Here is a 16,830-nt window from a genome sequence, read left to right as displayed (position 1 = left end):
CGGACAATAAAAGCACTGATACCGAAATAATTGGCAAACTTTGTTGCAACTTGTGTTCCAAGGCTCCAACGACACCTTATGCAGAAATGAGTACTAGGAGAAAGACACCATTCATTGGTCAAATTGAAGCCACCCTATTAAACCTCCAATGGAAGACACTGAAGAATTTGGAATGTTTCTTACTTAAACCCACCGGACAAAGAGAAATCAGCCATTTTCTTTGATGCCATTTTGAAGCAAGATTCAAGAAGCCATTTTAGAACAAACCCTCTGATGTCTTTTCTCTGTCGCAGAGAAAGAGACTTTAAGATTTCTCACCCTAGAGACTTTAACTTTGATTTTGCCCCATCTTGCCCATGCAGTAACTTTGCCCCATTCTCCTTGCTGCAGCAAGGAAACTTGCCTTAACTCTGCCCTCTTGAAATGTGCCCCATGCTGATCAAACCGATACCTGAAGGACGAAGACTTTTCTTGAATGCTGATTGTATTTGGTAAATATGAAAGGATAATTGTATTATGCATTGTGTTTTCCTTCCTAGGTACCAACTGCTCATTTTGATAGGGCCCAAGCTAGAAGTTTTCTAAATTTGTGTTGACTAAATTTGTTTTGCATGAAGCCCCACATGCTAATGTAATTAGAGGCTAGTCGAGGTATTCATCTGATGCATCATGCTAAATTGAAATCTTGTTATGCTGAACGATGTATGTAATTAGTCAAATTCAATTGCTTATATTAGTGATTTGCATTGCTATAACCGAGTGCATTATAATCCAGATATTGCGTAGATTGCGTTTCTTCCGCCGCTATGGACAGCTAGTAATGTTCGTATACATATATCATTTGATTTTGAGACTTATATACATTGTGTTAGCTTTGTTAATATAGGGAAATAAACTCATTAACTTTTAATAAACTGGTGTGGTTATTCATGACTGAAAGGTCATGGTGTGACAATTACTGATTGTTATTGATTCTTAATGTATTTATTGATTACTAATAGATTATTGGTTGTTGATTATAATTATGTATCGATGATTGATTTGAGTGATCCGACTATTCTTGGATGAGGAGAGCCCAACTAGGTTAAAAGGTCCACCGACCTCCAGCGTGTCCAAGTACAAGTAATTTATAAGGACTGGACGCGCTATCACTGCCCAGATGAATCCTGTGAACAGGAAGAAGACATTTTGAGGTGGTCTACCATTACAATCATTCATTTTTGTAAACATTTTTTATGTGTCATATTGGCCTATTCTGTCTGTCTTGTTGCTTTACCTCGTCTGTGGCCTTCCTATACGTTTGAGGTTCATTTTCACCTTTCCATACTGTGACTGATTTCATTTGTGATATATTAATCCATCAGTACCACAATCCTTGAACCTGTACCTGATTCACCGTGGGTGATTCTTTATCTGTTAGGGTGAGAAAACCCTCAAAGAGAGCTGCTGGCAAAATAAGGTTTTGCTCTTGTATGTGGATCATACACAGGTCACCAACCTGCATGTCTTTCCAGTCACTATGCTCATTGAAATAGTGCTTCATGGGACTGTACCATGTGCACATTTATCTCTTGTATCATTTGCATGAGTTCCTTCAAACTCTTTTTCTGCTGTCTTTTGGGGTGGCATATGCCAATAATCCCACCCTGACAAGGTTTTTCCAAATAATGCCTCATATATGCTTACTTTTGTAGCTGAGTGTTTTTGTCTTTGCAATTGTTGCAAATCATGCAGTAGGGCGCACTCCCTTAACTCTGTGGTCTATAGGGGATGTGAACTTCTTGTTCTATCCCCAACGTTAGGCAAAATATTTCATTGGTTCTGGTCTTGAAATGGGGTTCGTTGTCTGCCGAATTCAAAGAGGAAATCCGAATCGGCGAAATATATTCTTTATAAGTACTTTGCATGCCATGAGTGATGAGCAATCGACAGAGGCATGGCTTTGGCCAGTTAGAGAAACTGTCTATTATAACTAAGATGTACCACTTGTCTGTCTTAATTCTGGGTGAACAGCATTTGTAGTCAATATATATTATTTGCTCTGGTCCCTCCGTTGGTACTTGTTAGCGTACGGTACTTCTCTTGTGCATCTGATCATGTCTTAAGCAGGACTAACAACCATTATTATGAGTCTGCAGATCCTTTTTCCCATAAGGGCAACCATCCAAGGTTGGGTAACATATCTTTAGCATTTTGTCTCTGAGGTTGACTACAGTACCCATGACACGTGTATAACATTTTCCGTAGTTTAATGGGCACTATAAAGTGTACATTGCTTGACCTGCTTCGGTGACCATATTTTGACCCTTTTCCTAAGCAATCTGTGCTGTATTTGGATGCCACAAAACCCAGCTGGAGGAAAAACAGTATCTCCATTGTACTGTGCATGCTGTGTGTCCTTCCCGAGAATGTGTGTGGTTTCAGTATCTTTGCTCTGCAGTTCCCTTAACATTAAGCACTTTTCATCTCTGGGTATTTGCAATATACATTAGGCTTGTCTGATGGTGTGAATCTGTGGTGCATTTAGGTGTCTGTTCTCAGATGGAAATTCATGTTACCAGTGCTTAATTTGTAAATAAAAACGTGCCGGTGCCCAAAGGCCTCCTCTTGAACGCACGGCTGCTGCAATAAAATGTGCCAACACAGAAAATTGAGGCAGCATAATCCTAACGGGATCTCGGGCCTCTTCAATCCATTTAAAGCCACTCCCTGCCCCTCCAGCTCACTCTTGTAGCTTTCTACTTTCTCACTTTGTGACGCCTTTTCATTTTTCTCTTACTCTGTCTTTCCCATATGTGTCTTTTGCTTGCAGTAAATGCTTGAGGCAGAAAAATAAATGCCGCCCTTCAAAAATAAGTGCTGGTGCTTCACACCCGAAACAAGCAAAAATTAAGCACTGCCTGTTATGTGCTTGCTAGAGGAAGAGGAACAATTTTTTCCATGGGCTAAGATTACGCACTACATGTAATGGCTGATAAGATTGGTGTGTTCCAAAATACATCTCCTCTCTGCAGACATTTTTCAAATTAGCTGAGGTTTTCACTATGGAGATTAGAGATAACTTGCTGCAATAATACTGTTGAAGTTCCTTCCGTAGCTTTTCCCATATTGCAGGCTTAGCATTTTATAGTTTCTTCTGAATACTTCCCCATGTGCTCTGGATTGGATAGACCTCCCACAAATACATTAAAGACATAATTGTAATTTTGGCTTGGCAACTCATGCTTTTCTTGAAATCTTTTATACATCACATCAGCTGTGGTGTGGATATCGGATTGTTTTCTTGCTATAATCTTAAGAGTGTCATTGTGTATATGCCACACAGGAAGTGGTGGTTTAGGGTTGTTCATCATTTCGGAAGATCTAATATCAGTAACTTGGAGTGTGGTTAATCCATGTACTATTTGTGCTGGTTTATGACTTTCATTGATAATGATGATGCCCTATTTCTGTTTTATTTTTGTATATTCAATATATTTTGGATGCCATGCACCATGATGAGTCTATTGTATTTCTGTTGCTTTGGCAGAAGTTGGTAAACCTTCTCCTTATCCATAATGCCTTTGTATGAGCTTAATGTTGTGTTTGAGGACTGGGAGTGACTGTAACTGGCAGACAGAGGATGTAGGGATGCAGCTGGCGCCATTATCTTTAAAATGGGTAGAATAGTTGTGTTCTGATGTGAAATTATACACATTTAAAGGGTCTTTTAAGTATATTTCAAGCATTCTTGATGGACTATTTCTGGTGTAAATTGCCAATGCTAATTTATTGAGGCATATGATAATGCCTTTTGTAATTCTAGGACATTACCTTTGCTACTTTATGTAGGGCCTCTGCATGCACAACACTCACATGAGGTATCTCCTTGTGATTCTCTCTTCATAGAGTGTGCTCACAGGCCACAGATTCACACACTGCTTGCCACCGTATATCAATCCTGGTATCTCATGAGATTCATCTGGACTTGCTGAATGGGATTGCTAAAAATCTGAATCCCGCATCTTGATTTCGGAGTGCTTACAGCTGCCACCAAAGGTCTTACTGCGTTATTAAATCAGAGCATTGCTGTCATGAGAAGCACAGTAGACACAGCTTCCTGAATGAAGACAAACAGTCCCAGAGGCTCAGAGTGTCCACACCAGGTTTAATGAGAGCATCACAGCTACAGAGTGCAAGCACCACATCTCTCCCACAATGCACAAACAACAATGCAATATACATGTCCGTGAGAACTCCTTAACCATCCCCTGCCTCCTTATAATTCTGTCTCTATTTCCAGGCTACATTGGAGCCTTGTTAGGAAATCCAACAGATCAGCAAAGGTTGCTTAAGTTTCTTTTCTGTGTCTGTTTTATATGCTGTTTTGTGTTCAAGAAGCTTTGGTGTTTGAAAGAATGATATGTTTCAGCTGTCTCTTCTCAGATTTGTGGTCACAGGTTTAGGAAAGCAAGTATATTTATGAACTGACTGTGTTTTGACCACGCACAACTTGCATGTGGCCTAGTGACTTTTGGTGTGTTCGGGAAGGCCAAGAATAAATGTTGTTATGCTAACACTAGGCAGAGGTGCATCATGTGATTTTGTTGTTACAGAAGTTGACATTCAGGATAGACACACAAACTACACTGAAAACAGAAAATGGTAAATGATTGCGTAAAAGATGCTAGAGTCTATATTCTCTTTCCATCCACACACATTAGATGATCTGGAATTTGATACGGCCAACTGTGTAGGCAACTATGCACCACATGTGATGAATTAAAAGACCAGCTGGTTTCTGGATACCTAGTTGAAGGGAGTACAGTGTAGTCACACCACTATCAAGGCAAGTCTTGTTGTCCAAAGACAATCTCCAAACTTGTAAGCTGAGGCTGGTTTGTAGCACTACAGAGGAGCAGCACAGAAATGTAGTAACTCATCCACATAGATTATTCAAGAAATGGGCAGGCTCCTGGCTCGAGTGCTCTGTATGCTGTCCTTTCTGAAAGACTGGTACTGGTGGCAGGCAGTTCCCTAAGAAAAGTGTGCTTTCCTGTTGAATGATGTGAGGTTTCCCACTGAGTGGTCACCTCTTGGATTGAGTGTTGTAGAAACATATGATGATTTCAAATTCGAATTGGCATAAGACACCAAGGAGGACAACGTTGTCTTTCTGTACGAGTTCTTCATTGGTTATGGACCAATCAGATCACAATCTGAGGCTGAAGTTCTACCCAGTCAAGGAGCAACCCTAAAAGAAGAAGAGGTATTTTTCTTCATGTAAGGCAGCAAAACCTACCGAAGCAGCATTGGTACCTCTTTGATGGGTTGATTGACTCTGCCCCCTCTCCTGAATTCAGGCCAGGGCCATGGGCAGCAAAAGCTGCTGTTTCATTTTTTGTTTGTGCACCAGTGTGCACAAACAAGGAGAAAGAAGAGACAGGACTTACCTGTGTATTCCAGGGGGTCCTCCTCTCCTCGTCGTTCTAAGTGGCCTGGCTCTCTGCCTCCTTCTGGCCTCTGCTCCCTCCTAGTGGGCTCTGGTATGCACTGCAGCCCAGTTATGAGATGCACAGCGCAAGCTCAGACTGTCCGCGTTTGTGCTGTGTAGCCTGTAACTGGACTGCTGTGCGCACCTGGTGAGCTCTGCTCCACTGGAGGGGCTAGCAGAGTTTTTGGACAAACTCCACGCTCCAAGCAGAACACAGAGTTCCAAAACCTCTGTTAGCTTCCCCAGCAGAGCGGAGTTCCCCGCACATTCAGAGTGTTGACATCCAATCAGATCTCAGTACAAGATCAGAAGGGGTCGCAAATCTTTTGTGTCCCTATATATACATTTTTTTCCCTTAATTTCTCAAAAACTACTGAACGGATTTACACTAAAACAACACAAGGTCGCTTTCTGGGCCAGGATCTACTTTTCTGCGGAATGTGGTGTAATTCCGTCCAGAAGTTTTGGAGCTGTCATTGTTCAAAATCCCTATGGAAAAATGAATGGGGAAAAAGTATTTTGGGACCCTCCCTTTTTCTCGGCACCCCCTAGTCCGATCACCCTGAAACTTTCCTGACAGCAGCTGACGGGACTGGCAAATATTTTGGGAAGGTTTTGTGAAGATTCGTCAGGTGGCACTAAAGATATAGACAAGTAAAAAATGCTTTTTATATAGTAGCTAGGTTCTAACTGTAACTACCTAGTGGTGACCGCTAGTGATATAGACATATACAGTAATATATATATATATATATATATATATACATATATATTTATTAAACCATATTTAGAGTAGTTTAAAACCCTTATCAAAATGTTTAAAAGAAATTAACTGCAATTTTTGGGATCTGGAGGAAAACTGCTTTCTTTATATTTCCATAAGGATGTTTAATTAATTTATAATTCCAAATTTGCATTTGAATCCACAAGAGGGTCCTTAGATCTTCCAATGCACAAAGGGCGCTGGTTCCTCCTATTAGAAGAGCAAGAAGTGGAGGACGGTCCTTCAGCTTCAATGTATCTAATCTCTGGGACTCCCTTCTCCTGGGCTTGGGGACAGGGGACAATGAACTGTCATTCTGAAAACTACTCAAACCTGCTGTAAGGAAATGCCTCCTTGGCATGGTTACCCCCTGACTTTTTGCCTTTGCTGATGCTATGTTTTGAATTGAAAGTGTGCTGAGGCCTGCTAACCAGGCCCCAGCCCCAGTGTTCTTTCCCTAACCTGTACTTTTGTATCCACAATTGGCACACCCTGGCATCCAGATGAGTCCCTTGTAAATGGTACCCCTGGTACCAAGGGCCCTGATGCCAAGGAAGGTCTCTAAGGGCTGCAGCATGTCTTATGCCACCCTGGAGACCCCTCACTCAGCACAGACACACTGCTTGCCAGCTTGTGTGTGCTGGTGAGAACAAAACGAGTAAGTCGACATGGCACTCCCCTCAGGGTGCCATGCCAGCTTCTCACTGCCTATGCAGGTATAGATAAGTCACCCCTGTAGCAGGCCTTACAGCCCTAAGGCAGGGTGCACTATACCATAGGTGAGGGCACCAGTGCATAAGCACTGTGCCCCTACAGTGTCTAAACAAAACCTTAGACATTGTAAGTGCAGGGTAGCCATAAGAGTATATGGTCTGGGAGTCTGTTTTACACGAACTCCACAGCACCATAATGACTACACTGAAAACTGGGAACTTTGGTATCAAACTTCTCAGCACAATAAATGCACACTGATGCCAGTGTACATTTTATTGTAAAATACACCCCAGAGGGCACCTTAGAGGTGCCCCCTGAAACCTTAACCGACTATCTGTGTAGGCTGACTGGTTCCAGCAGCCTGCCACAACCGAGACATGTTGCTGGCCCCATGGGGAGAGTGCCTTTGTCACTCAGAGGCCAGTAACAAAGCCTGCACTGGGTGGAGATGCTAACACCTCCCCCAGGCAGGAGCTGAAACACCTGGCGGTGAGCCTCAAAGGCTAACCCCCTTTGTTCCAGCACCACAGGGCACTCCAGCTAGTGGAGTTGCCCGCCCCCTCCGGCCACGGCCCCACTTTTGGCGGCAAGGCCAGGGGAAATAATGAGAATAACAAGGAGGAGTCACTGGCCAGTCAGGACAGCCCCTAAGGTGTCCTGAGCTGAAGTGACTCTAACTTTTAGAAATCCTCCATCTTGCAGATGGAGGATTCCCTAATAGGATTAGGGATGTGACCCCCTCCCCTTGGGAGGAGGCACAAAGAGGGTGTACCCACCCTCAGGGCTTGTAGCCATTGGCTACTAACCCCCCAGACCTAAACACGCCCTTAAATTTAGTATTTAAGGGCTTCCCTGAACCTAAAACTTTAGATTCCTGAAACTACAAGAAGAAGAAGACTGCTGAGCTGAAAAACCCCTGCAGAGGAAGAACAGAAGACACCAACTGCTTTGGCCCCAGAGTTACCGGCCTGTCTCCTGCCTTCCAAAGAAACCTGCTCCAGCGACGCTTTCCAAGGGACCAGCGACCTCTGAATCCTCTGAGGACTGCCCTGCTTCAAGAAAGACAAGAAACTCCCGAAGACAGCAGCACTGCTCCAAAAGAACTGCAACTTTGTTACAGAAGAGCAGATTTAAAGACCCCTGCAACTCCCCGCCAGAAGCGTGAGACTTGCAACACTGCACCCGGCGACCCCGACTCGACTGGTGGAGAACCAACACCTCAGGGAGGACCCTCCGGCGACTCCAAGACCGTGAGTAACCAAAGTTGTCCCCCCTGAGCCCCCACAGCGACGCCTGCAGGGGAATCCCGAGGCTCCCCCTGATCGCGACTGCCTGAACCTAAAGTCCCGACGGCTGGAAAAGACCCTGCACCCGCAGCCCCCAGCACCTGAAGGAACGGAACTTCTGTGCAGGAGTGACCCCCAGGAGGCCCTCTCCCGTGCCCAGGTGGTGGCTACCCCGAGGAGCCCCCCCCTTGCCTGCCTGCACCGCTGAAGAGATCCCTTGGTCGCTCATTGAACATCATTGAAAACCCGACGCGTGTTTGCACACTGCACCCGGCCGTCCCCGTGCTGCTGAGGGTGTACTTTTTGTGCTGACTTGTGTCCCCCCCGGTGCCCTACAAAACCCCCCTGGTCTGCCCTCCGAAGACGCGGGTACTTACCTGCTGGCAGACCGGAACCGGGGCACTCCCTTCTCTCCATTGAAGCCTATGTGTTTTGGGCACCTCTTTGACCTCTGCACCTGGCCGGCCCTGAGCTGCTGGTGTGGTAACTTTGGGGTTGCGCTGAACCCCCAACGGTGGGCTACCTTGGACCCAAACCTGAGACTTGTAAGTGATTTCCTTACCTGCTAAAACTAACAATAACTTACCTCCCCCAGGAACTGTGAAAATTGCAGTGTCCACTTTTAAAACAGCTATTTGTGTTTTACGTGAAAAGTATATATGCTACTGTAAATATTCAAAGTTCCAAAAGTACTTACCTGCAATACCTTTCAAATGAGATATTACATGTAGAATTTGAACCTGTGGTTCTTAAATTAAAATAAACTAAGAAAATATATTTTTCTATAACAAAACCTATTGGCTGGATTTGTCTCTGAGTGGGTGTTCCTCATTTATTGCCTGTGTGTATGTACAACAAATGCTTAACACTACTCCTTTGATAAGCCTACTGCTCGACCACACTACCACAAAATAGAGCATTAGTATTATCTCTTTTTGCCACTATCTTACCTCTAAGGGGAACCCTTGGACTCTGTGCATGCTATTCCTTACTTTGAAATAGCACAGACAGAGCCAACTTCCTACATTGGTGGATCAGCGGTGGGGTACAAGACTTTGCATTTGCTGGACTACTCAGCCAATACCTGATCACACGACAAATTCCAAAAATTGTCATTAGAAATTGATGTTTTGCAATTTGAAATTTTTCTAAATTCTTTAAAGTCCTGCTAGGGCCTTGTGTTAGTCCCTGTTAGCATTTCTTTTAGAGTTTAAAAGTTTGGTAAAAGTTTGAATTAGATTCTAGAACTAGTTTTAGATTCTTAAAAAGTATTCCAACTTTTAGAAGCATAATGTCTAGTACAGATATGAATGTGGTGGAACTCGACACCACACCTTACCCCCATCTTAAGATGAGGGAGCTAAGGTCACTCTGTAAATTAAAGAAAATAGTAATGGGCCCTAGACCTTCCAAACTACAGCTCCAAGAGCTGTTGGCAGAGTTTGAAAAGGCCAATCCCTCTGAGGATGGCAACTCAGAGGATGATGATAGTGACTTGGAGGGTGATTCCCCCCTACCAGTCCTATCTAGGGAAGACAGGGCCTCTCAAGCCCTGACTCCAAGCATAATAGTCAGAGATGCTGGCTCCCTCACAGGAGGGACCAACCTCTCTGAAATCACTGAGGATAACCCCAGTGAAGAGGACATCCAGTTAGCCAGGATGGCCAAAAGATTGGCTTTGGAAAGACAGATCCTAGCCATAGAAAGGGAAAGACAAGAGATGGGCCTAGGACCCATCAATGGTGGCAGCAACATAAATAGGGTCAGAGATTCTCCTGACATGTTGAAAATCCCTAAAGGGATTGTAACTAAATATGAAGATGGTGATGACATCACCAAATGGTTCACAGCTTTTGAGAGGGCTTGTGTAACCAGAAAAGTGAACAAATCTCACTGGGGTGCTCTCCTTTGGGAAATGTTCACAGGAAAGTGTAGGGATAGACTCCTCACACTCTCTGGAAAAGATGCAGAATCTTATGACCTCATGAAGGGTACCCTGATTGAGGGCTTTGGATTCTCCACTGAGGAGTATAGGATTAGATTCAGGGGGGCTCAAAAATCCTCGAGCCAGACCTGGGTTGACTTTGTAGACTACTTAGTAAAAACACTAGATGGTTGGATTCAAGGCAGTGGTGTAAGTAATTATGATGGGCTGTACAATTTATTTGTGAAAGAACACCTATTAAGTAATTGTTTCAATGACAAACTGCATCAGCATCTGGTAGACCTAGGACCAATTTCTCCCCAAGAATTGGGAAAGAAGGCGGACCATTGGGTCAAGACTAGGGTGTCCAAAACTTCCACAGGGGGTGACCAAAAGAAAGGGGTCACAAAACCTCCCCAGGGGAAGGGTGGTGAGACAGCCAAAAACAAAAATAGTAAAGAGTCTTCTACAGGCCCCCAAAAACCTGCACAGGAGGGTGGGCCCAGAGCCTCTTCACAAAACAATTCTGGGTACAAGGGTAAAAACTTTGATCCCAAAAAGGCCTGGTGTCGTAGCTGTAGTCAGTCTGGACACCAAACTGGAGACAAGGCCTGTCCCAAGAAAAATACCACTTCAAACTCCACTCCAGCTAACACTGGAATGGCTAGTCTCCAAGTGGGATCAACAGTGTGCCCAGAGCAAATCAGGTGTCACACTGAAGCTACATTAGTCTCTGAGGGTGGGGTGGATTTAGCCACACTGGCTGCCTGGCCCGCTAACATGCAAAAATACAGGCAGCAGCTCTTAATTAATGGGACAAGTGTAGAGGGCCTGAGGGATACAGGTGCCAGTGTCACTATGGTGACAGAGAAACTGGTTTCCCCTGGCCAATACCTGGCTGGACAAGCTTATCCAGTCACCAACGCTGACAATCAGACTAAAGTACATCCCATGGCTATGGTAACTTTAGAGTGGGGAGGGGTCAATGGCCTGAAACAGGTGGTGGTCTCCTCAAATATCCCAGTAGACTGTTTGCTTGGAAATGACCTGGAGTCCTTAGCATGGGCTGAGGTAGAACTGAAAACCCATGCAGCCATGCTGGGTATCCCTGAACTTGTGTGTGTCAAGACAAGGGCACAGTGCAAGGCACAGGGTGAAAAAGTAGAGCTGGAGTCTGGAAGAAAGGCCAGCCTACCAAGAGAAAAGGAAAGTCAGCTGGGAAACCAGCTGCAACACAACAAGAAAAAGAGAACCTCTGTTCTCAGGAAGAAGTTCTGCCCTCTGAGGGAACTGAGCCTATGGAGCTGGAACCTTATCAGGTTGAGCTCTTAGGCCCAGGGGGACCCTCAAGGGAAGAGTTGTGTAAGGGACAAGAAACCCGTCCCTCTCTTGAAGGCCTTAGGCAGCAAGCTGCTGAAGAGTCCAAAGGTAAGAAAAATGGAACACATAGGGTCTATTGGGAAGATGGACTCCTGTACACTGAGGCAAGAGATCCCAAACCTGGTGCCACTAGGAGAGTGGTAGTGCCTCAGGCGTTCAGAGAGTTTATTCTGACCTTAGCCCATGATATTCCCCTTGCTGGGCATTTGGGACAAACCAAGACGTGGGAGAGGTTAGTCAACCACTTCTACTGGCCCAACATGTCCCAGAAGGTTAAGGAGTTTTGCATCTCCTGTCCCACCTGTCAAGCCAGTGGTAAGACAGGTGGACATCCAAAGGCCCCCCTCATTCCACTTCCAGTGGTGGGGGTCCCCTTTGAAAGAGTGGGTGTGGACATAGTGGGTCCACTTGAACCTCCCACAGCCTCAGGAAATATGTACATCCTAGTAGTAGTGGATCATGCTACTAGGTATCCTGAAGCTATTCCCCTTAGGTCGACTACTGCCCCTGCAGTAGCCAAGGACCTCATTGGTATATTTACCAGAGTGGGCTTCCCTAAGGAGGTGGTGTCTGACAGAGGTACCAACTTCATGTCAGCATACCTGAAACACATGTGGAATGAGTGTGGAGTGACTTATAAATTCACTACACCATATCATCCACAAACTAATGGCCTTGTTGAGAGATTCAACAAGACATTAAAGGACATGATCATGGGGCTCCCAGAAAAACTCAAAAGGAGATGGGATGTCCTCCTGCCATGTCTGCTTTTCGCTTACAGAGAGGTGCCTCAGAAGGGAGTAGGGTTCTCACCCTTTGAACTTCTGTTTGGCCACCCTGTAAGGGGACCACTTGCTCTTGTTAAAGAAGGCTGGGAGAGACCTCTTCATGAGCCTAAACAAGACATAGTGGACTATGTACTTGGCCTTCGCTCAAGGATGGCAGAGTACATGGAAAAGGCAAGTAAAAACCTTGAGGCCAGCCAACAACTCCAGAAGTTTTGGTATGACCAAAAGGCTGCACTGGTTGAATTTCAACCAGGGCAGAAAGTCTGGGTTCTGGAGCCTGTGGCTCCCAGTGCACTTCAGGACAAATGGAGTGGCCCTTACCCAGTACTAGAGAGGAAGAGTCAGGTCACCTACCTGGTAGACCTGGGCACTAGCAGGAGCCCCAAGAGGGTGATCCATGTGAACCACCTTAAGCTCTTCCATGACAGGGCTGATGTGAATCTGTTGATGGTAACAGATGAGGACCAGGAAGCTGAGAGTGAGCCTCTCCCTGATCTCCTCTCATAAGACCCTAAAGATGGCTCAGTGGATGGAGTGATCTATTCAGACACCCTCTCTGGCCAACAGCAAGCTGACTGTAGGAAGGTCCTACAACAGTTTGCTGAGCGCTTTTCCCTAACCCCTGGTCAGACACACCTGTGTACCCATGATGTGGACACAGGAGACAGCATGCCTGTCAAAAACAAAATCTTCAGACAGTCTGATCAAGTTAAGGAAAGCATCAAGGTGGAAGTCCACAAGATGCTGGAATTGGGAGTAATTGAGCACTCTGACAGCCCCTGGGCTAGCCCAGTGGTCTTAGTCCCCAAACCTCACACCAAAGATGGAAAGAGAGAGATGAGGTTTTGTGTGGACTACAGAGGTCTTAATTCTGTCACCAAGACAGATGCCCATCCCATTCCTAGAGCTGACGAACTGATTGACAAATTAGGTGCTGCCAAATTCGTAAGTACCTTTGACTTAACAGCAGGGTACTGGCAAATCAAAATGGCACCTGGAGCAAAAGAGAAAACAGCATTCTCCACACCTGATGGGCATTATCAGTTTACTGTTATGCCCTTTGGTTTAAAGAATGCCCCTGCCACCTTCCAAAGGTTGGTGAATCAAGTCCTTGCTGGGTTGGAGTCCTTTAGTGCAGCTTATCTTGATGATATTGCTGTCTTTAGCTCCAACTGGCAGGATCACCTGGTCCACCTGAAGAAGGTTTTGAAGGCTCTGCAATTAGCAGGCCTCTCTATCAAGGCATCCAAATGCCAGATAGGGCAGGGAACTGTGGTTTACTTGGGACACCTTGTAGGTGGAGGCCAAGTTCAGCCACTCCAGCCTAAGATCCAGACTATTCTGGACTGGGCAGCTCCAAAAACCCAGACTCAAGTCAGGGCATTCCTTGGCTTGACTGGGTACTATAGGAGGTTTGTGAAGGGATATGGATCCATTGTGACAGCCCTCACAGAACTCACCTCCAAGAAAATGCCCAAGAAAGTAAACTGGAATGTAGAATGCCAACAGTCCTTTGACACCCTGAAACAAGCTATGTGCACAGCAGCAGTTCTAAAAGCTCCAGATTACTCCAAGCAATTCATTGTGCAAACAGATGCCTCTGAACATGGGATAGGGGCAGTTTTGTCCCAAACAAATGATGATGGCCTTGACCAGCCTGTTGCTTTCATTAGCAGGAGGTTACTCCCCAGGGAGCAGCGTTGGAGTGCCATTGAGAGGGAGGCCTTTGCTGTGGTTTGGTCCCTGAAGAAGCTGAGACCATACCTCTTTGGTACTCACTTCCTAGTTCAAACTGACCACAGACCTCTCAGATGGCTGATGCAAATGAAAGGTGAAAATCCAAAACTGTTGAGGTGGTCCATCTCCCTACAGGGAATGGACTTTATAGTGGAACACAGACCTGGGACTGCCCATGCCAATGCAGATGTCCTTTCCAGGTTCTTCCACTTAGAAAATGAAGACTCTCTTGGGAAAGGTTAGTCTCATCCTCTTTCGTTTGGGGGGGGGGGGGGGTTGTGTAAGGAAATGCTTCCTTGGCATAGTTACCCCCTGACTTTTTGCCTTTGCCTTTGCTATATTTTGAATTGAAAGTGTGCTGAGGCCTGCTAACCAGGCCCCAGCCCCAGTGTTCTTTCCCTAACCTGTACTTTTGTATCCACAATTGGCACACCCTGGCATCCAGATGAGTCCCTTGTAAATGGTACCCCTGGTACCAAGGGCCCTGATGCCAAGGAAGGTCTCTAAGGGCTGCAGCATGTCTTATGCCACCCTGGAGACCCCTCACTCAGCACAGACACACTGCTTGCCAGCTTGTGTGTGCTGGTGAGAACAAAACAAGTAAGTCGACATGGCACTCCCCTCAGGGTGCCATGCCAGCCTCTCACTGCCTATGCAGGTATAGATAAGTCACCCCTCTAGCAGGCCTTACAGCCCTAAGGCAGGGTGCACTATACCATAGGTGAGGGCACCAGTGCATGAGCACTGTGCCCCTACAGTGTCTAAACAAAACCTTAGACGTTGTAAGTGCAGGGTAGCCATAAGAGTATATGGTCTGGGAGTCTGTTTTACACGAACTCCACAGCACCATAATGACTACACTGAAAACTGGGAAGTTTGGTATCAAACTTTTCAGCACAATAAATGCACACTGATGCCAGTGTACATTTTATTGTAAAATACACCCCAGAGGGCACCTTAGAGGTGCCCCCTGAAACCTTAACCGACTATCTGTGTAGGCTGACTGGTTCCAGCAGCCTGCCACAACCGAGACATGTTGCTGGCCCCATGGGGAGAGTGCCTTTGTCACTCAGAGGCCAGTAACAAAGCCTGCACTGGGTGGAGATGCTAACACCTCCCCCAGGCAGGAGCTGTAACACCTGGCGGTGAGCCTCAAAGGCTCACCCCCTTTGTTCCAGCACCACAGGGCACTCCAGCTAGTGGAGTTGCCCGCCCCCTCTGGCCACGGCCCCACTTTTGGCGGCAAGGCCGGGGGAAATAATGAGAATAACAAGGAGGAGTCACTGGCCAGTCAGGACAGCCCCTAAGGTGTCCTGAGCTGAAGTGACTCTAACTTTTAGAAATCCTCCATCTTGCAGATGGAGGATTCCCCAATAGGATTAGGGATGTGACCCCCTCCCCTTTGGAAAATGGTGTGAAGGCAGGGGAGGAGTAGCCTCCCCCAGCCTCTGGAAATGCTTTCATGGGCACACATGGTGCCCATTTCTGCATAAGCCAGTCTACACCGGTTCAGGGACCCCTTAGCCCTGCTCTGGCGCGAAACTGGACAAAGGAAAGGGGAGTCACCACTCCCCTGACCTGTACCTCCCCTGGGAGGTGCCCAGAGCTCCTCCAGTGTGCTCCAGACCTCTGCCATCTTGGAAACAGAGGTGCTGCTGGCACACTGGACTGCTCTGAGTGGCCAGTGCCATCAGGTGACGTCAGAGACTCCTTCTGATAGGCTCCTTCAGGTGTTGCTAGCCTATCTTCTCTCCTAAGTAGCCAAACCCTCTTTTCTGGCTATTTAGGGTCTCTGCTTTGGGGATTTCCTTAGATAACGAATGCAAGAGCTCATCCGAGTTCCTCTGCATCTCTCTCTTCACCTTCTGCCAAGGAATCGACTGCTGACTGCGCTGGAAGCCTGCAAAACTGCAACAAAGTAGCAAAGACGACTACTGCAACTCTGTAACGCTGATCCTGCCGCCTTCTCGACTGTTTTCCTGGTGGTGCATGCTGTGGGGGTAGTCTGCCTCCTCTCTGCACTAGAAGGCAGGGTGCACTATACCATAGGTGAGGGCAAACTAGGAGTGTAACACCCTCTCTCAGAGGAAGTCCTTTGTTCTGCCATCCTGGGCCAGGCCTGGCTGGACCCCAGGAGGGCAGAAGCCTGTCTGAGGGGCTGGCAGCAGCAGCAGCTGCAGTGAAACCCCGGGAAAGGCAATTTGGCAGTACCAGGGTCTGTGCTACAGACCACTGGGATCATGGGATTGTGCCAACTATGCCAGGATGGCATAGAGGGGGCAATTCCATGATCATAGACATGTTACATGGCCATATTCGGAGTTACCATTGTGAAGCTACATATAGGTAGTGACCTATATGTAGTGCACGCGTGTAATGGTGTCCCCGCACTCACAAAGTCCGGGGAATTGGCCCTGAACAATGTGGGGGAACCTTGGCTAGTACCAGGGTGCCCACACACTAAGTAACTTTGCACCTAACCTTTACCAGGTAAAGGTTAGACATATAGGTGACTTATAAGTTACTTAAGTGCAGTGTAAAATGGCTGTGAAATAACGTGGACGTTATTTCACTCAAGCTGCAGTGGCAGGCCTGTGTAAGAATTGTCAGAGCTCCCTATGGGTGGCAAAAGAAATGCTGCAGCCCATAGGGATCTCCTGGAACCTCAATACCCTGGGTACCTCAGTACCATATACTAGGGAATTATAAGGGTGTTCCAGTAAGCCAATATAAATTGGTAAAATTGGTCACTAGCCTGTTAGTGA

Source organism: Pleurodeles waltl, chromosome 7 (genome assembly GCF_031143425.1).
Source record: "Pleurodeles waltl isolate 20211129_DDA chromosome 7, aPleWal1.hap1.20221129, whole genome shotgun sequence".
NCBI lineage: Eukaryota > Metazoa > Chordata > Amphibia > Caudata > Salamandridae > Pleurodeles > Pleurodeles waltl.
This window is presented reverse-complemented; position numbering follows the sequence as displayed.